The 20,459-nt window shown below is 33.3% G+C and overlaps 5 non-coding genes across 5 annotated transcripts; all 5 read left to right on the top strand.

Annotated features, from left to right (window-relative positions):
- Positions 1–3,149: 3,149 nt before the first annotated feature.
- On the top strand, positions 3,150–3,222 carry TRNAA-AGC. The gene has a single exon. It is a non-coding gene; the product is annotated as a tRNA-Ala (tRNA).
- A 1,302-nt stretch (positions 3,223–4,524) lies between these two features.
- On the top strand, positions 4,525–4,597 carry TRNAA-AGC. The gene has a single exon. It is a non-coding gene; the product is annotated as a tRNA-Ala (tRNA).
- A 2,117-nt stretch (positions 4,598–6,714) lies between these two features.
- On the top strand, positions 6,715–6,787 carry TRNAA-UGC. Its single transcript has one exon. It is a non-coding gene; the product is annotated as a tRNA-Ala (tRNA).
- A 4,941-nt stretch (positions 6,788–11,728) lies between these two features.
- On the top strand, positions 11,729–11,801 carry TRNAA-UGC. The gene has a single exon. It is a non-coding gene; the product is annotated as a tRNA-Ala (tRNA).
- A 1,151-nt stretch (positions 11,802–12,952) lies between these two features.
- Positions 12,953–13,025, top strand: TRNAT-UGU. Its single transcript has one exon. It is a non-coding gene; the product is annotated as a tRNA-Thr (tRNA).
- Positions 13,026–20,459: the final 7,434 nt, after the last annotated feature.

The raw sequence follows: 20,459 nt of genomic DNA on the forward strand, positions 1-20,459 counted from the left end.
AGAGCGCTCGCTTTGCATGCAAGAGGTACGGGGATCGATACCTCGCATCTCCAATTCCAATTTAGTCTGCAAACATTACACCCTTCAAATTCGAGATGAAAATGTCAAGTTCATACTAAAATCCTATACTATTATACTATTTTAATTTTCAAAGTTGAGTGTCGAATCAATCGTATCATATTCTTATTTTTAAATATTTATTCTTTTCTAAATTATAGATATTTAATGAAGTAACTTGCATTGTGGGGATTTAGCTCAAATGGTAGAGCGCTCGCTTAGCATGCGAGAGGTACGGGGATCAATACCTCGCATCTCCAATTGCCTAGCCTATATAATTTGAAAGCTTTCCATCAGATCAAATTTGTTTCAAATATATCCAGTGTTGCCTATGTAATTTGAAAGCTTTAACATGACATCGTGTTTTCTAAACTATGTTTACCACTACGGGCATGTAACTCAGATGGTAGAGCTCTCACTTAGCATGTGAGAGTGTTACGGGGACTTCCATGCATTTCCAATTGTTTATTTTATTCTAGTGCAAATTTGTTTCAAAAATGTCGAGTGTTTAATCAAATTGTATAATATTTTAATTTTCTAATGTTTTTTGCTTTCTAGATTTGAGATATTTTAAAATAAAAACATTATTAATTATGCGGATGTAGCTCATATGGTAGAGCGCTCGCTTCGCATGCGAGAGGTACGGGTATCAATAACCCGCATCTCCAATTGCCTATATATTTTTGAAAGCATTACATGAGTGCAAATTTGTTTCAAAAATATCCAGTGTTGCCTATGTAATTTGAAAGCTTTAACATGAGTGCAAATTTGCAAGCCGGTTCAAAAATGTCAAGTGTGAAATCAAATCGTGTTTTCTAAACTATAGACATTTAATAATGTATTTACCACTACGGGCATGTAACTCAGATGGTAGAGCTCTCATTTAGCATGTGAGAGTGTTACGGGGACTTCCATGCATTTCCAATTGTTTATTTTATTCTAGTGCAAATTTGTTTCAAAAATGTCGAGTGTTTAATCAAATTGTATAATATTTTAATTTTCTAATGTTTTTTGCTTTCTAGATTTGAGATATTTTAAAATAAAAACATTATTAATTATGCGGATGTAGCTCATATGGTAGAGCGCTCGCTTCGCATGCGAGAGGTACGGGTATCAATAACCCGCATCTCCAATTGCCTATATATTTTTGAAAGCATTACATGAGTGCAAATTTGTTTCAAAAATATCCAGTGTTGCCTATGTAATTTGAAAGCTTTAACATGAGTGCAAATTTGCAAGCCGGTTCAAAAATGTCATGTGTGAAATCAAATCGTGTTTTCTAAACTATAGACATTTAATAATGTATTTACCACTACGGGCATGTAACTCAGATGGTAGAGCTCTCACTTAGCATGTGAGAGTTATTTAATAATGTATTTACCACTACGGGCATGTAACTCAGATGGTATAGCTCTCACTTTAGCATGTGAGAGTTACGGGGACTTCCATGCATTTCCAATTGTTTATATTATTCGCAAGCTTTATACTAGTGCAAATTTGTTTCAAAAATGTCGAGTGTTTAATCAAATTGTATAATATTTTAATTTTCTAATGTTTTTTGCTTTCTAGATTTGAGATATTTTAAAATAAAAACATTATTAATTATGCGGATGTAGCTCATATGGTAGAGCGCTCGCTTCGCATGCGAGAGGTACGGGTATCAATAACCCGCATCTCCAATTGCCTATATATTTTTGAAAGCATTACATGAGTGCAAATTTGTTTCAAAAATATCCAGTGTTGCCTATGTAATTTGAAAGCTTTAACATGAGTGCAAATTTGCAAGCCGGTTCAAAAATGTCATGTGTGAAATCAAATCGTGTTTTCTAAACTATAGACATTTAATAATGTATTTACCACTACGGGCATGTAACTCAGATGGTAGAGCTCTCACTTAGCATGTGAGAGTTATTTAATAATGTATTTACCACTACGGGCATGTAACTCAGATGGTATAGCTCTCACTTTAGCATGTGAGAGTTACGGGGACTTCCATGCATTTCCAATTGTTTATATTATTCGCAAGCTTTATACTAGTGCAAATTTGTTTCAAAAATGTCGAGTGTTTAATCAAATTGAATAATATTATAATTTTCAAATGTTTTTTACTTTCTAGATTAGAGATATTTAAAAAAAAAACATTATTAATTATGCGAATGTAGCTCATATGGTAGAGCGCTCACTTTGCATGCGAGAGGTACGGGGATCGATACCCTGCATCTCCAATTCCTATGTACATTGTAAATTTGTTACGGAATGTCGAGTTCTGAATAAAATCCTATACTATTTTAATTTTCAAAGTTGAGTGTCGAATCAAATCGTAAAATATTATTATTTTTAAATGCTTTTAGTTTTCTGTATTACAGATATTTAATGAAACAATTTAAATTATGGGCATGTAGCTCAGATGGTAGAGCGCTCGTTTAGCATGCGAGAGGTACGAGGATCGATACCCCGCATCTCCAATTGTCTAAAGTGTAATTTCAAAGCTTAACATGAGTGCAAATTTGTTACAATGTTGAGCGTTGAATCGAATTCAATGTAACCTGCAAGATTTATACACGGTTTGAAAATGTTGAGTGTGAAATTCTTGAATGATAAATGCTTTTTGTTTTCTAAACTATAATATTTAATAAAGTATTTACCATTACGGGGATGTAGCTCAGATGGTAGAGCGCTCGCGCATTTCCAATTGTTTATGTTATTTGCAAGTTTTACACTAGTGCAAATTTGTTTCAAAAATGCCGAGTGTATAATCAAATTGTATAATTTTTTAAATTTTGAAATGCTTTTTGGTTTATAGATTAGGGATATTAAAAAAACCATTTTTCATTATTTGGATGTAGCTCATATGGTAGAGCACTCGCTTTGCATGCGAGAGGTACGGGGATCGATACCCTGCATCTCCAATTCCTATTAAGTCTGCAATTAATACACCCTTCAAATTTGAGATGAAAATGTCAAGTTCTTACTAAAATCCTATACTATTTTAATTTTCAAAGATGAGTGTCGAATCAATCGTATCATATTCTTATTTTTGAATACTTATTCTTTTCTAAATTATAGATATTTAACGAAGCAATTTGCATTATGGGGATGTAGCTCAAATGGTAGAGCGCTCGCTTAGCATGCGAGAGGTTCGGGGATCTATACCCCGCATCTCCAATTGCCTATACAATATGAAAGCTTTCCATGAGTGCAAATTTGTTTCAAAAATATCCAGTGTTGCCTATGGAATAATTTGTTACAAAAACATCTCAAATTTCGATGTGACCTGCAAGCCGGTTCAAAAATGTCAAGTGTGAAATCAAGTCGTGTGTTTACCACTACGGGCATGAAACTCAGATGGTAGAGCTCTCACTTAGCATGTGAGAGTTACGGGGACTTCCATGCATTTCCAATTGTTTATATTATTCCTAAGCTTTATACTAGTGCAAATTTGTTTCAAAAACGTCGAGTGTTTAATCAAATTGTATAATATTTTAATTTTCAAATGTTTTTTGCTTTCTAGATTAGAGATATTTAAAAAAAAAACATTATTAATTATGCGGATGTAGCTCATATGGCAGAGCGCTCGCTTCGCATGCGAGAGTTACGGGTATCGATAACCCGCCTCTCCAACTCCTATGTATGTTGTAAATTTGTTACGGAATGTCGAGTTCTGAATAAAATCCTATACTATTTTAATTTTCAAAGTTGAGTGTCGAATCAAATCGTAAAATATTATTATTTTTAAATGCTTTTAGTTTTCTGAATTACAGATATTTAATGAAACAATTTAAACTATGGGCATGTAGCTCAGATGGTAGAGCGCTCGTTTAGCATGCGAGAGGTACGAGGATCGATACCCCGCATCTCCAATTGTCTAAAGTGTAATTTCAAAGCTTGAGCGTTGAATCAAATTCAATGTAACCTGCAAGATTTATACACGGTTTGAAAATGTTGAGTGTGAAATTCTTGAATGATAAATGCATTTTGTTTTCTAAACTATAATATTTAATAAAGTATTTACCATTACGGGGATGTAGCTCAGATGGTAGAGCGCTCACGCATTTCCAATTGTTTATGTTATTTGCAAGTTTTACACTAGTGCAAATTTGTTTCAAAAATGCCGAGTGTATAATCAAATTGTAAAATTTTTTTAATTTTGAAATGCTTTTTGCTTTATAGATTAGGGATATTTAAAAAATCATTTTTCATAATGGGGATGTAGCTCATATGGTAGAGCGCTCGCTTTGCATGCAAGAGGTACGGGGATCGATACCCTGCATCTCCAATTCCAATTTAGTCTGTAAACATTACACCCTTCAAATTCGAGATGAAAATGTCAAGTTCATACTAAAATCCTATACTGTTATACTATTTTAATTTTCAAAGTTGAGTGTCGAATCAATCGTATCATACTCTTATTTTTAAATATCTATTCTTTTCTAAATTCTAGATATTTAATGAAGCAATTTGCATTATGGGGATGTAGCTCAAATGGTAGAGCGCTCGCTTAGCATGCGAGAGGTACGGGGATCTATACCCCGCATTTCCAATTGCCTATATAATTTGAAAGCTTTACATCAGATCAAATTTGTGTCAAATATATCCAGTGTTGCCTATGTAATTTGAAAGCTTTAACATGAGTGCAAATTCGCAAGCCGGTTCAAAAATGTCAAGTGTGAAATCAAATCGTGTTTTCTAAACTATGTTTACCACTACGGGCATGTAACTCAGATGGTAGAGCTCTCAGTTAGCATGTGAGAGTGTTACGGGGACTTCCATGCATTTCCAATTGTTTATTTTATTCTAGTGCAAATTTGTTTCAAAAATGTCGAGTGTTTAATCAAATTGTATAATATTTTAATTTTCAATTGTTTTTTGCTTTCTAGATTAGAGATATTTAAAAAAAACATTATTAATTATGCGGATGTAGCTCATATGGTAGAGCGCTCGCTTCGCATGCGAGAGGTATGGGTATCGATAACCCGCATCTCCAATTGCCCATATAATTTGAAAGCATTACATGAGTGCAAATTTGTTTCAAAAATATCCAGTGTTGCCTATGTAATTTGAAAGCTTTAACATGAGTGCAAATTTGCAAGCCGGTTCAAAAATGTCAAGTGTGAAATCAAATCGTGTTTTCTAAACTATAGACATTTAATAATGTATTTACCACTATGGGCATGTAACTCAGATGGTAGAGCTCTCACTTAGCATGTGAGAGTTATTTAATAATGTATTTACCACTACGGGCATGTAACTCAGATGGTATAGCTCTCACTTTAGCATGTGAGAGTAACGGGGACTTCCATGCATTTCCAATTGTTTATATTATTCGCAAGCTTTATACTAGTGCAAATTTGTTTCAAAAATGTCGAGTGTTTAATCAAATTGTATAATATTTTAATTTTCAAATGTTTTTGGCTTTCTAGATTAGAGATATTTAAAAAAAAAACATTATTAATTATGCGGATGTAGCTCATATGGTAGAGCGCTCGCTTCGCATGCGAGAGGTACGGGTATCGATAACCCGCATCTCCAACTCCTATGTACGTTGTAAATTTGTTACGGAATGTCGAGTTCTGAATAAAATTTGTACGGGTATCGATACCCCGCATCTCCAATTGCCTATATAATTTGAAAGCTTTACATGAGAGCAAATTTGTTTCAAATATAGCCAGTGTTGCTTATGTAATTTGAAAGCTTTAACATGAGTGCAAATTTACAAGCCGGTTCAAAAATGTGTGAAATCAAATCGTGTATAAACTATGTTTACCACTACGGGCATGTAACTCAGATGGTAGAGCTCTCACGTAGCATGTCAGAGTTACGGGGACTTCCATGCATTTCCAATTGTTTATTTTATTCTAGTGCAAATTTGTTTCAAAAATGTCGAGTGTTTAATCAAATTGTATAATATTTTAATTTTCAAATGTTTTATGCTTTCTAGATTAGAGATATTTAAAAAAAAACATTATTAATTATGCGGATTTAGCTCATATGATAGAGCGCTCGCTTCGCATGCGAGAGGTACGGGTATCGATAACCCGCATCTCCAACTCCTATGTACGTTGTAAATTTGTTACGGAATGTCGAGTTCTGAATAAAATCCTATACTATTTTAATTTTCAAAGTTGAGTGTCGAATCAAATCGTAAAATATTATTATTTTTAAATGCTTTTAGTTTTCTGAATTACAGATATTTAATGAAACAATTTAAACTATGGGCATGTAGCTCAGATGGTAGAGCGCTCGTTTAGCATGCGAGAGGTACGAGGATCGATACCCCGCATCTCCAATTGTCTAAAGTGTAATTTCAAAGCTTAACATGAGTGCAAATTTGTTACAATATTGAGCGTTGAATCAAATTCAATGTAACCTGCAAGATTTATACACGGTTTGAAAATGTTGAGTGTGAAATTCTTGAATGATAAATGCTTTTTGTTTTCTAAACTATAATATTTAATAAAGTATTTACCATTACGGGGATGTAGCTCAGATGGTAGAGCGCTCACGCAATTCCAATTGTTTATGTTATTTGCAAGTTTTACACTAGTGCAAATTTGTTTCAAAAATGCCGAGTGTATAATCAAATTGTATAATTTTTTTAATTTTGAAATGCTTTTTGCTTTATAGATTAGGGATATTTAAAAAATCATTTTTCATAATGGGGATGTAGCTCATATGGTAGAGCGCTTGCTTTGCATGCAAGAGGTACGGGGATCGATACCCCGCATCTCCAATTCCAATTTAGTTTGCAAACATTACACCCTTCAAATTTGAGATGAAAATGTCAAGTTCATACTAAAATCCTATACTATTATACTATTTTAATTTTCAAAGTTGAGTGTCGAATAATTCGTATCATATTCTTATTTTTAAATACTTATTCTTTTCTAAATTATAGATATTTAATGAAGCAATTTGCACTATGGGGATGTAGCTCAAATGGTAGAGCGCTCGCTTAGCATGCGAGAGGTACGGGGATCTATACCCAGCATCTCCAATTGCCTATACAATTTGATGAAAGCTTTACATTAGTGCAAAATCCAGTGTTGCAAGCTTTACATGAGTGCAAAATCCAGTGTTGCCTATGTAATAATTTGTTACAAAAACATCTCAAATTTCGATGTGACCTGCAAGCCGGTTCAAAAATGTCAAGTGTGAAATCAAATCGTGTATTTACCACTACGGGCATGTAACTCAGATGGTAGAGCTCTCACTTAGCATGTGAGAGTTACGGGGACTTCCATGCATTTCCAATTGTTTATATTATTCGCAAGCTTTGTACTAGTGCAAATTTGTTTCAAAAATGTCGAGTGTTTAATCAAATTGAATAATATTATAATTTTCAAATGTTTTTTGCTTTCTAGATTAGAGATATTTAAAAAAAAACTTTATTAATTATGCGGATGTAGCTCATATGGTAGAGCGCTTGCTTCGTATGCGAGAGGTATGGGTATCGATAACCCGCATCTCCAATTGCCTATATTATTTGAAAGCATTACATGAGTGCAAATTTGTTTCAAAAATATCCAGTGTTGCCTATGTAATTTGAAAGCTTTAACATGAGTGCAAATTTGCAAGCCGGTTCAAAAATGTCAAGTGTGAAATCAAATCGTGTTTTCTAAACTATAGACATTTAATAATGTATTTACCACTACGGGCATGTATCTCAGATGGTAGAGCTCTCACTTAGCATGTGAGAGTTATTTGATAATGTATTTACCACTACGTGCATGTAACTCAGATGGTATAGCTCTCACTTTAGCATGTGAGAGTTACGGGCAAATAATGTATTTACCACTACGTGCATGTAACTCAGATGGTATAGCTCTCACTTTAGCATGTGAGAGTTACGGGGACTTCCATGCATTTCCAATTGTTTATATTATTCGCAAGCTTTATACTAGTGCAAATTTGTTTCAAAAAATTTCGAGTGTTTAATCAAATTGAATAATATTATACTTTTCAAATGTTTTTTGCTTTCTAGATTAGAGATATTTAAAAAAAAAAACATTATTAATTATGCGAATGTAGCTCATATGGTAGAGCGCTCGCTTTGCATGCGAGAGGTACGGGGATAATTTAGTCTGCAAACATTAGACCCTTCAAATTTTAGATGAAAATGTCAAGTTCTTACTAAAATCCTATACTATTATACTATTTTAATTTTCAAAGTTGAGTGTCGAATCAATCGTATCATAGTCTTATTTTTAAATATTTATTCTTTTCTAAATTATAGATATTTAATTAAGAAATTTGCATTTTGGGTATGTAGCTCAAATGGTAGAGCGCTCGCTTAGCATGCGAGAGGTACGGGGATCGATACCCCGCATCTCGCATCTCCAATTGCCTATATAATTTGAAAGCTTTACATGAGAGCAAATTTGTTTCAAATATATCCAGTGTTGCCTATGTAATTTGAAAGCTTTAACATGAGTGCAAATTTACAAGCCGGTTCAAAAATGTGTGAAATCAAATCGTGTTTTCTAAACTATGTTTACCACTACAGCCGGTTCAAAAATGTGTGAAATCAAATCGTGTTTTCTAAACTATGTTTACCACTACGGGCATGTAACTCAGATGGTAGAGCTCTCACTTAGCATGTCCGAGTTACGGGGACTTCCATGCATTTCCAATTGTTTATTTTATTCTAGCGCAAATTTGTTTCAAAAATGTCGTGTGTTTAATCAAATTGTATAATATTTTAATTTTCAAATGTTTTTTGCTTTCTAGATTAGAGATATTTAAAAAAAAACATTATTAATTATGCGGATGTAGCTCATATGGTAGAGCGCTCCCTTCGCATGCGAGATGTACGGGTATCGATAACCCGCATCTCCAACTCCTATGTACGTTGTAAATTTGTTACGGAATGTCGAGTTCTGAATAAAATCCTATACTATTTTAATTTTCAATGTTGAGTGTCGAATCAAATCGTAAAATGTTATTATTTTTAAATGCTTTTAGTTTTCTGAATTACAAATATTTAATGAAACAATTTAAACTATGGGCATGTAGCTCAGATGGTAGAGCGCTCGCTTAGCATGCGAGAGGTACGGGGATCGACACCTCGCATCTCCAATTGTCTAAAGTGTGATTTCAAAGCTTAACATGAGTGCAAAGTTGTTACAATGTTGAGCGTTGAATCGAATTCAATGTAACCTGCAAGATTTATACACGGTTTGAAAATATTGAGTGTGAAATTCTTGAATGATAAATGCTTTTTGTTTTCTAAACTATAGATATTTAATAAATTATTTACCATTACGGGGATGTAGCTCAGATGATAGCTTAGCATGTGAGAATTACGGGGACTTCCTTGCATTTCCAATTGTCTATGTTATTTGCAAGTTTTACACTAGAGCAAATTTGTTTCAAAAATACCGAGTGTATAATCAAATTATATAATTTTTTAAATTTTGAAATGCATTTTGCTTTATGGATTAGGGATATTTAAAAAAACCATTTTTCATTATGGGGATGTAGCTCATATGGTAGAGTGCTCGCTTTGCATGCGAGAGGTACAGAGATCGATACCCTACATCTCCGATTCCCATTTAGTCTGCAAACATTACACCCTTCAAATTTGAGATGAAAATGTCAAGTTCTTACTAAAATCCTATACTATTTTAATTTTCAAAGTTGAGTGTCTAATCAATCGCATCATACTCTTATTTTTAAATACTTATTCTTTTCTAAATTATAGATATTTAAAGAATCAATTTTCATTATGGGGATGTAGCTCAAATGGTAGTGCGCTCGCTTAGCATGCAAGAGGTACGGGGATCGATACCCCGCATCTCCAATTGCCTATATAATTTGAAAGCTTTACATGAGTGCAAATTTGTTTCAAAAATATCCAGTGTTGCCTATGTAATTTGAAAGCTTTAACATGAGTGCAAATTTGTTACAAAAACATCGATTAGACACTATGGACATTTAATAATGTATTTACCACTACGAGCATGTAACTCAGATGTATTTACCACTACGAGCATGTAACTCAGATGGTAGAGCTCTCACTTAGTATGTGAGAGTTACGGGGACTGCTCTCACTTAGTATGTGAGAGTTACGGGGACTTCCATGCATTTCCAATTGTTTATATTATTCGCAAGCTTTATACTAGTGCAAATTTGTTTCAAAAATGTCGAGTGTTTAATCAAATCAAATTGTATAATATTTTAATTTTCAAATGTTTTTTTGCTTTCTAGATTAGAGATAATTAAAAAAAACATTATTAATTATGCGGATGTAGCTCATATGGTAAAGCGCTCGCTTCGCATGCGAGAGGTACGGGTATCGAGAACCCGCATCTCCAACTCCTATGTACGTTGCAAATTTGTTACGGAAAGTCGAGTTCTGAATAAAATCCTATACTATTTTAATTTTCAAAGTTGAGTGTCGAATCAAATCGTAAAATATTATTACTTTTAAATGCTTTTAGTTTTCTGAATTATAGATATTTAATGAAACAATTTAAATTATAGGCATGTAGCTCAGATGGTAGAGCGCTCGCTTAGCATGCGAGAGGTACGGGGATGGATAAAATGAGTGTAAATTTGTTACAAAAATGTCGATCACTGAATCAAATTGTATACGGTAATTGATCCTCTTTATCTCAAATTCCGATGTAACAGCTTTATACACGGTTTGGTGTGAAATTATTGAATTATAAACGCTTTTTGTTTTCTAAACTATAGATATTTAATATAGTATTTACCATTGCAGGGATGTAGCTCAGATGGTAGAGCGCTCGCTTAGCATGCGAGAGGTACGGGGATCGATACCTTGCATCTCCAATTGTCTAAAGTGTAATTTCAAAGCTTAACATGAGTGCAATTTTTTTACAATGTTGAGCGTTGAATCAAATTCAATGTAACTTGCAAGATTTATACACGGTTTGAAAATGTTGAGTGTGAAATTCTTGAATGATAAATGCTTTTTGTTTTCTAAACTATAGATATTTAATAAAGTATTTACCATTACGAGGATGTAGCTCAGATGGTAGAGCGCTCGCTTAGCATGTGAGAATTACGGGGACTTCCTTGCATTTCCAATTGTCTATGTTATTTGCAAGTTTTACACAAGTGCAAATTTGTTTCAAAAATGCCGAGTGTATAATCAAATTGTATAATTTTTTAAATTTTGAAATGCTTTTTGCTTTATAGATTAGGGATATTTAAAAAACCATTTTTCATTATGAGGATGAAGCTCATATGGTAGATCGCTCGCTTTGCATGCGAGAGGTACGGGGATCGATACCCTGCATCTCCAATTGTCTAAAGTGTAATTTCAAAGCTTAACATGAGTGCAAATTTGTTACAATGTTGAGCGTTGAATCGAATTCAATGTAACCTGCAAGATTTATACACGGTTTGAAAATGTTGAGTGTAAAATTCTTGAATGATAAATGCTTTTTGTTTTCTAAACTATAGATATTTAATAAAGTATTTACCATTACTGGGATGTAGCTCAGATGGTAGAGCGCTCGCTTAGCATGTGAGAATTACGGGGACTTCCTTGCATTTCCAATTGTCTATGTTATTTGCAAGTTTTACACAAGTGCAAATTTGTTTCAAAAATGCCGAGTTTATAATCAAATTGTATAATTTTTTAAATTTTGAAATGCTTTTTGCTTTATAGATTAGGGATATTTAAAAAACCATTTTTCATTATGGGGATGTAGCTCATATGGTAGAGCGCTCGCTTTGCATGCGAGAGGTACAGGGATCGATACCCCGCATTTCCAATTCCTATTTAGTCTGTAAACATTACACCCTTCAAATTTGAGATGAAAATGTCAAGTTCTTAATAAAATCCTATACTATTTTAATCTTCAAAGTTGAGTGTCGAATCAATCGTATCATACTCTTATTTTTAAATACTTATTCTTTTCTATATTATTGATATTTAATGATGCAATTTGCATTATGGGGATGTAGCTCAAATGGTAGAGCGCTTGCTTAGCATGCGAGAGGTATAGAGATCGATACCTTCCATCTCCAAAATTGCCTGAGTGCAAATTTGTTACAAAAACATCTCAAATTCTGATGTTTTCTAAACTATAGACATTTAATAATGTATTTACCACTACTGGCATGTAGCTCTCGCTTAGCATGTGAGAATTTAATAATGTATTTACCACTACTGGCATGTAGCTCTCGCTTAGCATGTGAGAATGTTACGGGGACTTCCATGCATTTCCAATTGTTTATATTATTTGCAAGCTTTAAACTAGTGCAAATTTGTTTCAAAAATGTCGAGTGTTTAATCAAATTGTATAATATTTTAATTTTCAAATGTTTTTTGCTTTCTAGATTAGAGATATTTAAAAAAAAAACATTATTAATTATGCGGATGTAGCTCATATTGTATAGCGCTCGCTTCGCATGAGAGAGGTACGGGTATCGATAACCCGCATCTCCAACTCCTATGTACGTTGCAAATTTGCGGAATGTCGAGTTCTGAATAAAATCCTATACTAATTTAATTTTCAAAGTTGAGAATGTAATTTGAAAGCTTAACATGAGTGCAAATTTGTTACTAAACTGTTGAGCGTTGAATCAAATTCAATGTAACCTGCAAGATTTATACACGGTTTGAAAATGTTGAGTGTGAAATTCTTGAATGATAAATGCTTTTTGTTTTCTAAACTATAGATATTTAATAAAGTATTTACCATTACGGGGATGTAGCTCAGATGGTAGAGCGCTCGCTTAGCATGTGAGAATTACGGGGACTTCCTTGCATTTCCAATTGTCTATGTTATTTGCAAGTTTTACACTAGTGCAAATTTGTTTCGAAAATGCCGAGTGTATAATCAAATTGTATAATTTTTTAAATTTTGAAATGCTTTTTGCTTTATAGATTAGGGATATTTAAAAAACCATTTTTCATTATGGGGATGTAGCTCATATGGTAGAGCGCTCGCTTTGTATGCGAGAGGTACAGGGATCGATACCCCGCATTTCCAATTCCTATTTAGTCTGTAAACATTACACCCTTCAAATTTGAGATGAAAATGTCAAGTTCTTAATAAAATCCTATACTATTTTAATCTTCAAAGTTGAGTGTCGAATCAATCGTATCATACTCTTATTTTTAAATACTTATTCTTTTCTATATTATTGATATTTAATGATGCAATTTGCATTATGGGGATGTAGCTCAAATGGTAGAGCGCTTGCTTAGCATGCGAGAGGTATAGAGATCGATACCTTCCATCTCCAAAATTGCCTGAGTGCAAATTTGTTACAGAAACATCTCAAATTCCGATGTTTTCTAAACTATAGACATTTAATAATGTATTTACCACTACGGGCATGTAGCTCTCGCTTAGCATGTGAGTGTTACGGATGGACTTCCATGCATTTCCAATTGTTTATATTATTTGCAAGCTTTAAACTAGTGCAAATTTGTTTCAAAAATGTCGAGTGTTTAATCAAATTGTATAATATTTTAATTTTCAAATGTTTTTTGCTTTCTAGATTAGAGATATTTAAAAAAAAACATTATTAATTATGCGGATGTAGCTCATATTGTAGAGCGCTCGCTTCGCATGAGAGAGGTACGGGTATCGATAACCCGCATCTCCAACTCCTATGTACGTTGCAAATTTGCGGAATGTCGAGTTCTTAATAAAATCCTATACTAATTTAATTTTCAAAGTTGAGAATGTAATTTGAAAGCTTAACATGAGTGCAAATTTGTTACTAAACTGATGAGCGTTGAATCAAATTCAATGTAACCTGCAAGATTTATACACGGTTTGAAAATGTTGAGTGTGAAATTCTTGAATGATAAATGCTTTTTGTTTTCTAAACTATAGATATTTAATAAAGTATTTACCATTACGGGGATGTAGCTCAGATGGTAGAGCGCTCGCTTAGCATGTGAGAATTACGGGGACTTCCTTGCATTTCCAATTGTCTATGTTATTTGCAAGTTTTACACTAGTGCAAATTTGTTTCGAAAATGCCGAGTGTATAATCAAATTGTATAATTTTTTAAATTTTGAAATGCTTTTTGCTTTATAGATTAGGGATATTTAAAAAACCATTTTTAATTATGGGGATGTAGCTCGTATGGTAGTGCGCTCGCTTTGCATGCGAGAGGTACGAGGATTGATACCCCGAATCTCCAATTCCTATTTAGTCTGCAGACATTACACAGTTCAAATTTTAGATGAAAATGTCAAGTTCATAATAAAATCCTATACTATTTTAATTTTCAAAGTTGAGTGTCGAATCCATCGTTTCATACTCTTATGTTTAAATATTTATTCTTTTCTAAAGTATAGATATTTAATGCAGCAATTTGCATTATGGGGATGTAGCTCAAATTGTAGAGCGCTCGCTTAGCATGCGAGAGGTATGGGGGTCGATACCCCGCATCTCCAATTGCCTGAGCAAATTTGTTTCAAAAATATCCAGTGTTGCGTATGTAATTTGAAAGCTTTAACATGAGTGCAAATTTGTTACAAAAACATCTCAAATTCCGATGTTACATGCAAGCTTTATACACGGTTCAAAAATGTCGAGTGTGAAATCAAATCGTGTTTTCTAAACTATAGAAATTAAATAATGTATTTACCACTACGGGCATGTAGCTCAGATGGTAGTGTTCTCGCTTAGCATGTGAGAGTTACTGGAACTTCCATGCATTTCCAATTGTTTATATTATTTACAACCTTTAAACTAGTGCAAATTTGTTTCGAAAATGTCGAGTGTTTAATCAAATTGTATAATATTTTAATTTTCAAATGTTTTTTTTTCTAGATTAGAGATATTTAAAAAAAAAAACATTATTAATTATGCGGATGTAGCTCATATGGTAGAGTGCTCGCTTCGCATGCGAGAGGTACGGGTATCGATAACCCGCATCTCCAACTCCTATGTACGTTGCAAATTTGTTACGGAATGTCGATTTCTGAATAAAATCCTATACTATTTTAATTTTCAAAGTCGAGTGTCGAATCAAATCGTAAAATGTTATTATTTTTAAATGCTTTTAGTTTTCTGAATTATAGATATTTAATGAAACAATTTAAATTATGGGGATGTAGCTCAGATGGTAGAGCGCTTGCTTCGCATATGAGAGGTACGGGGATCAGTACCCCGCTTTTCCAATTGTCTAAAATGTAATTTGAAAGCTTAACATGAGTGCAAATTTGTTACTAAAATGTTGAGCGTTGAATCAAATTCAATATAACCTGCAAGATTTATACACGGTTTGAAAACATTGAGTGTGAAATTCTTGAATGATAAATGTCTTTTTGTTTTCTAACCTATAGATATTTAATAAAGTATTTACCATTACGGGGATGTAGCTCAAATGGTAGAGCGCTCGCTTAGCATGTGAGAATTACGGGGACTTCCTTGCATTTCCAATTGTCTATGTTATTTGCAAGTTTTACACTAGTGCAAATTTGTTTCAAAAATGCCGAGTGTATAATCAAATTGTATAATTTTTTAAATTTTGAAATGCTTTTTGCTTTATAGATTAGGGATACTTAAAAAACTATTTTTCATTATGGGGATGTAGCTCATATGGTAGAGCGCTTGCTTTGCATGCGAGAGGTACGGGGATTGATACCACGCATCTCCAATTCCTATTTAGTCTGCAAACATTACACCCTTCAAATTTGAGTTGAAAATGTCAAGTTCTTAATAAAATCCTATACTATTTTAATTTTCAAAGTTGAGTGTCGAATCAATCGTATCATACTCTTATTTTTAAATACTTATTCTTTTCTAAATTATAGATATTTAATGAAGCAATTTGCATTATGGGGATGTAACTCAATTGCTAGAGCGCTCGCTTAGCATGCGAGAGGTATGGGGATCGATACCCCGCATCTCCAATTGCCTATATAATTTGAAAACTTTACATGAGTGCAAATTTGTTTCAAAAATATCTAGTGTTGCCTATGTAATTTGAAAGCTTTAACATGAGTGCAAATTTGTTACAAAAACATCTCAAATTCCGATGTTACATGCAACCTTTATACACGGTTCAAAAATGTCGAGTGTGAAATCAAATCGTGTTTTCTAAACTATAGACATTTAATAATGTATTTACCACTACGGGCATGTAGCTCAGATGGTAATGCTCTCGCTTAGCATGTGAGAGTTACTGGGACTTCCATGCATTTCCAATTGTTTATATTATTTACAAGCTTTACACTAGTCCAAATTTGTTTCGAAAATGTCGAGTGTTTAATCAAATTGTATAATATTTTAATTTTCAAATGTTTTTTTCTTTCTAGATTAGAGATATATTAAAAAAAAACATTATTAATTATGCGGATGTAACTCATATGGTAGAGTGCTCGCTTCGCATGCGAGAGATACGGGTATCGATAACCCGCATCTCCAACTCCTATGTACGTTGCAAATTTGTTACGGAATGTCGAGTTCTGAATAAAATCCTATACTATTTTAATTTTCAAAGTCGAGTGTCGAATCAAATCGTAAAATATTATTATTTTTAAATGCTTTTAGTTTTCTGAATTATAGATATTTAATGAAACAATTTAAATTATGGGGTTGTAGCTCAGATGGTATAGCGCTCGCTTAGCATGTGAGAGATGCGGGGATTAGTACCCCGCTTTTCCAATTGTCTAAAATGTAATTTGAAAGCTTAACATGAGTGCAAATTTGTTACTAAAATGTTGAGCGTTGAATCAAATTCAATATAACCTGCAAGATTTATACACGGTTTGAAAACATTGAGTGTGAAATTCTTGAATGATAAATGCTTTTTTGTTTTCTAACCTATAGACATTTAATAAAGTATTTACCATTACGGGGATGTAGCTCAAATGCTAGAGCGCTCGCTTAGCATGCGAGAGGTGTGGGGATCGATACCCCGCATCTCCAATTGCCTATGTAATTTGAAAACTTTACATGAGTGCAAATTTGTTTCAAAAATATCTAGTGTTGCCTATGTAATTTGAAAGCTTTAACATGAGTGCAAATTTGTTACAAAAACATCTCAAATTCCGATGTTACATGCAAGCTTTATACACGGTTCAAAAATGTCGAGTGTGAAATCAAATCGTGTTTTCTAAACTATAGACATTTAATAATGTATTTACCACTACGGGCATGTAGCTCAGATGGTAGTGCTCTCGCTTAGCATGTGAGAGTTACTGGGACTTCCATGCATTTCCAATTGTTTATATTATTTACAAGCTTTACACTAATGCAAATTTGTTTCGAAAATGTGAGTGTTTAATCAAATTGTATAATATTTTAATTTTCAAATGTTTTTTTCTTTCTAGATTAGAGATATTTAAAAAAAAAACATTATTAATTAAGCGGATGTAGCTCATATGGTAGAGTGCTCGCTTCGCATGCGAGGGGTACGAGTATCGATAACCCGCATCTCCAACTGCTATGTACGTTGCAAATTTGTTACGGAATGTCGAGTTCTGAATAAAATCCTATACTATTTTAATTTTCAAAGTCGAGTGTCGAATCAAATCGTAAAATATTATTATTTTTAAATGCTTTTAGTTTTCTGAATTATAGATATTTAATGAAACAAATTAAATTATGGGGATTTAGCTCAGATGGTATAGAGCTCGCTTAGCATGCGAGAGGTATGGGGATCGATCCCCCGCATCTCCAATTGCCTGTGCAAATTTATTACAAAAATATCCAGTGTTGCGTATGTAATTTGAAAGCTTTAACATGAGTGCAAATTTGTTTCAAAAACATCTCAAATTCCGATGTTACATGCAAGCTTTATACACGGTTCAAAAATGTCGAGTGTGAAATCAAATCGTGTTTTCTAAACTATAGACATTTAATAATGTATTTACCACTACGGGCATGTAGCTCAGATGGTAGTGCTCTCGCTTAGCATGTGAGAGTTACTGGAACTTCCATGCATTTCCAATTGTTTATATTATTTACAACCTTTACACTAGTGCAAATTTGTTTCGAAAATGTCGAGTGTTTAATCAAATTGTATAATATTTTAATTTTCAAATGTTTTTTTTTCTAGATTAGAGATATTTAAAAAAAAAAAACATTATTAATTATGCGGATGTAGCTCATATGGTAGAGTGCTCGCTTCGCATGCGAGAGGTACGGGTATCGATAACCCGCATCTCCAACTCCTATGTACGTTGCAAATTTGTTACGGAATGTCGATTTCTGAATAAAATCCTATACTATTTTAATTTTCAAAGTCGAGTGTCGAATCAAATCGTAAAATATTATTATTTTTAAATGCTTTTAGTTTTCTGAATTATAGATATTTAATGAAACAAATTAAATTATGGGGATTTAGCTCAGATGGTATAGAGCTCGCTTAGCATGCGGGAGGTATGGGGATCGATACCCCGCATCTCCAATTGCCTGTGCAAATTTGGTTCAAAAATATCCAGTGTTGCGTATGTAATTTGAAAGCTTTAACATGAGTGCAAATTTGTTAAAAAAACATCTCTAATTCCGATGTTACATGCAAGCTTTATACACGGTTCAAAAATGTCGATTGTGAAATCAAATCGTGTTTTCTAAACTATAGACGTTTAATAATGTATTTACCACTACGGGCATGTAGCTCAGATGGTAGTGCTCTCGCTTAGCATGTGAGAGTTACTGGAACTTCCATGCATTTCCAATTGTTTATATTATTTACAACCTTTACACTAGTGCAAATTTGTTTCGAAAATGTCGAGTGTTTAATCAAATTGTATTATATTTTAATTTTCAAATGTTTTTTTTTTCTAGATTAGAGATATTTAAAAAAAAAACATTATTAATTATGCGGATGTAGCTCATATGGTAGAGTGCTCGCTTCGCATGCGAGAGGTACGGGTATCGATAACCCGCATCTCCAACTCCAATGTACGTTGCAAATTTGTTACGGAATGTCGATTTCTGAATAAAATCCTATACTATTTTAATTTTCAAAGTCGAGTGTCGAATCAAATCGTAAAATATTATTATTTTTAAATGCTTTTAGTTTTCTGAATTATAGATATTTAATGAAACAAATTAAATTATGGGGATTTAGCTCAGATGGTATAGAGCTCGCTTAGCATGCGAGAGGTATGGGGATCGATACCCCGCATCTCCAATTGCCTGTGCAAATTTGTTTCAAAAATATCCAGTGTTGCGTATGTAATTTGAAAGCTTTTATCATGAGTGCAAATTTGTTACAAAAACATCTCAAATTCCGATGTTACATGCAAGCTTTATACACGGTTCAAAAATGTCGAGTGTGAAATCAAATCGTGTTTTCCAAACTATAGACATTTAATAATGTATTTACCACTACGGGCATGTAGCTCAGATGGTAGTGCTCTCGCTTAGCATGTGAGAGTTACTGGGACTTCCATGCATTTCCAATTGTTTATATTATTTACAAGCTTTACACAAGTCCAAATTTGTTTCGAAAATGTCGAGTGTTTAATCAAATTGTATAATATTTTAATTTTCAAAAGTTTTTTTTCTTTCTAGATTAGAGATATTTAAAAAAAAACATTATTAATTATGCGGATGTAGCTCATATGGTAGAGTGCTCGCTTCGCATGCGAGAGGTACGGGTATCGATAACCCGCATCTCCAACTCCTATGTACGTTGCAAATTTGTTACGGAATGTCGAGTTCTGAATAAAATCCTATTCTATTTTAATTTTCAAAGTCGAGTGTCGAATCAAATCGTAAAATATTATTATTTTTAAATGCTTTTAGTTTTCTGAATTATAGATATTTAATGAAACAATTTAAATTATGGGGATGTAGCTCAGATGGGAGAGCGCTCGCTTAGCATGTGAGAGGTACGGGGACCGGTACCCCGCTTTTCCAATTGTCTAAAATGTAATTTGAAAGCTTAACATGAGTGCAAATTTGTTACTAAAATGTTGAGCGTTGAATCAAATTCAATAAAACCTGCAAGATTTATACACGGTTTGAAAACATTGAGTGTGAAATTCTTGAATGATAAATGCTTTTTTGTTTTCTAAACTATAGATATTTAATAAAGTATTTACCATTACGGGGATGTAGCTCAAATGGTAGAGCGCTCGCTTAGCATGTGAGAATTACGGGGACTTCATTGCATTTCCAATTGTCTATGTTATTTGCAAGTTTTACACTAGTGCAAATTTGTTTCAAAAATGCCGAGTGTATAATCAAAATCTATAATTTTTTAAATTTTGAAATGCTTTTTGCTTTATAGATTAGGGATATTTAAGAAACCATTTTTCATTATGGGGATATAGCTCATATGGTAGAGCGCTCGCTTTGCATGCGAGAGGTACGGGGTTTGTTACAACGCATCTCCAATTCCTATTTAGTCTGCAAACATTACACCCTTCAAATTTGAGATGAAAATGTCAAGTTCTTAATAAAATCCTATACTATTTTAATTTTCAAAGTTGAGTGTCGAA

Source organism: Ipomoea nil, unplaced genomic scaffold (genome assembly GCF_001879475.1).
Source record: "Ipomoea nil cultivar Tokyo-kokei standard unplaced genomic scaffold, Asagao_1.1 scaffold1317, whole genome shotgun sequence".
NCBI classification, from domain to species: domain Eukaryota; kingdom Viridiplantae; phylum Streptophyta; class Magnoliopsida; order Solanales; family Convolvulaceae; genus Ipomoea; species Ipomoea nil.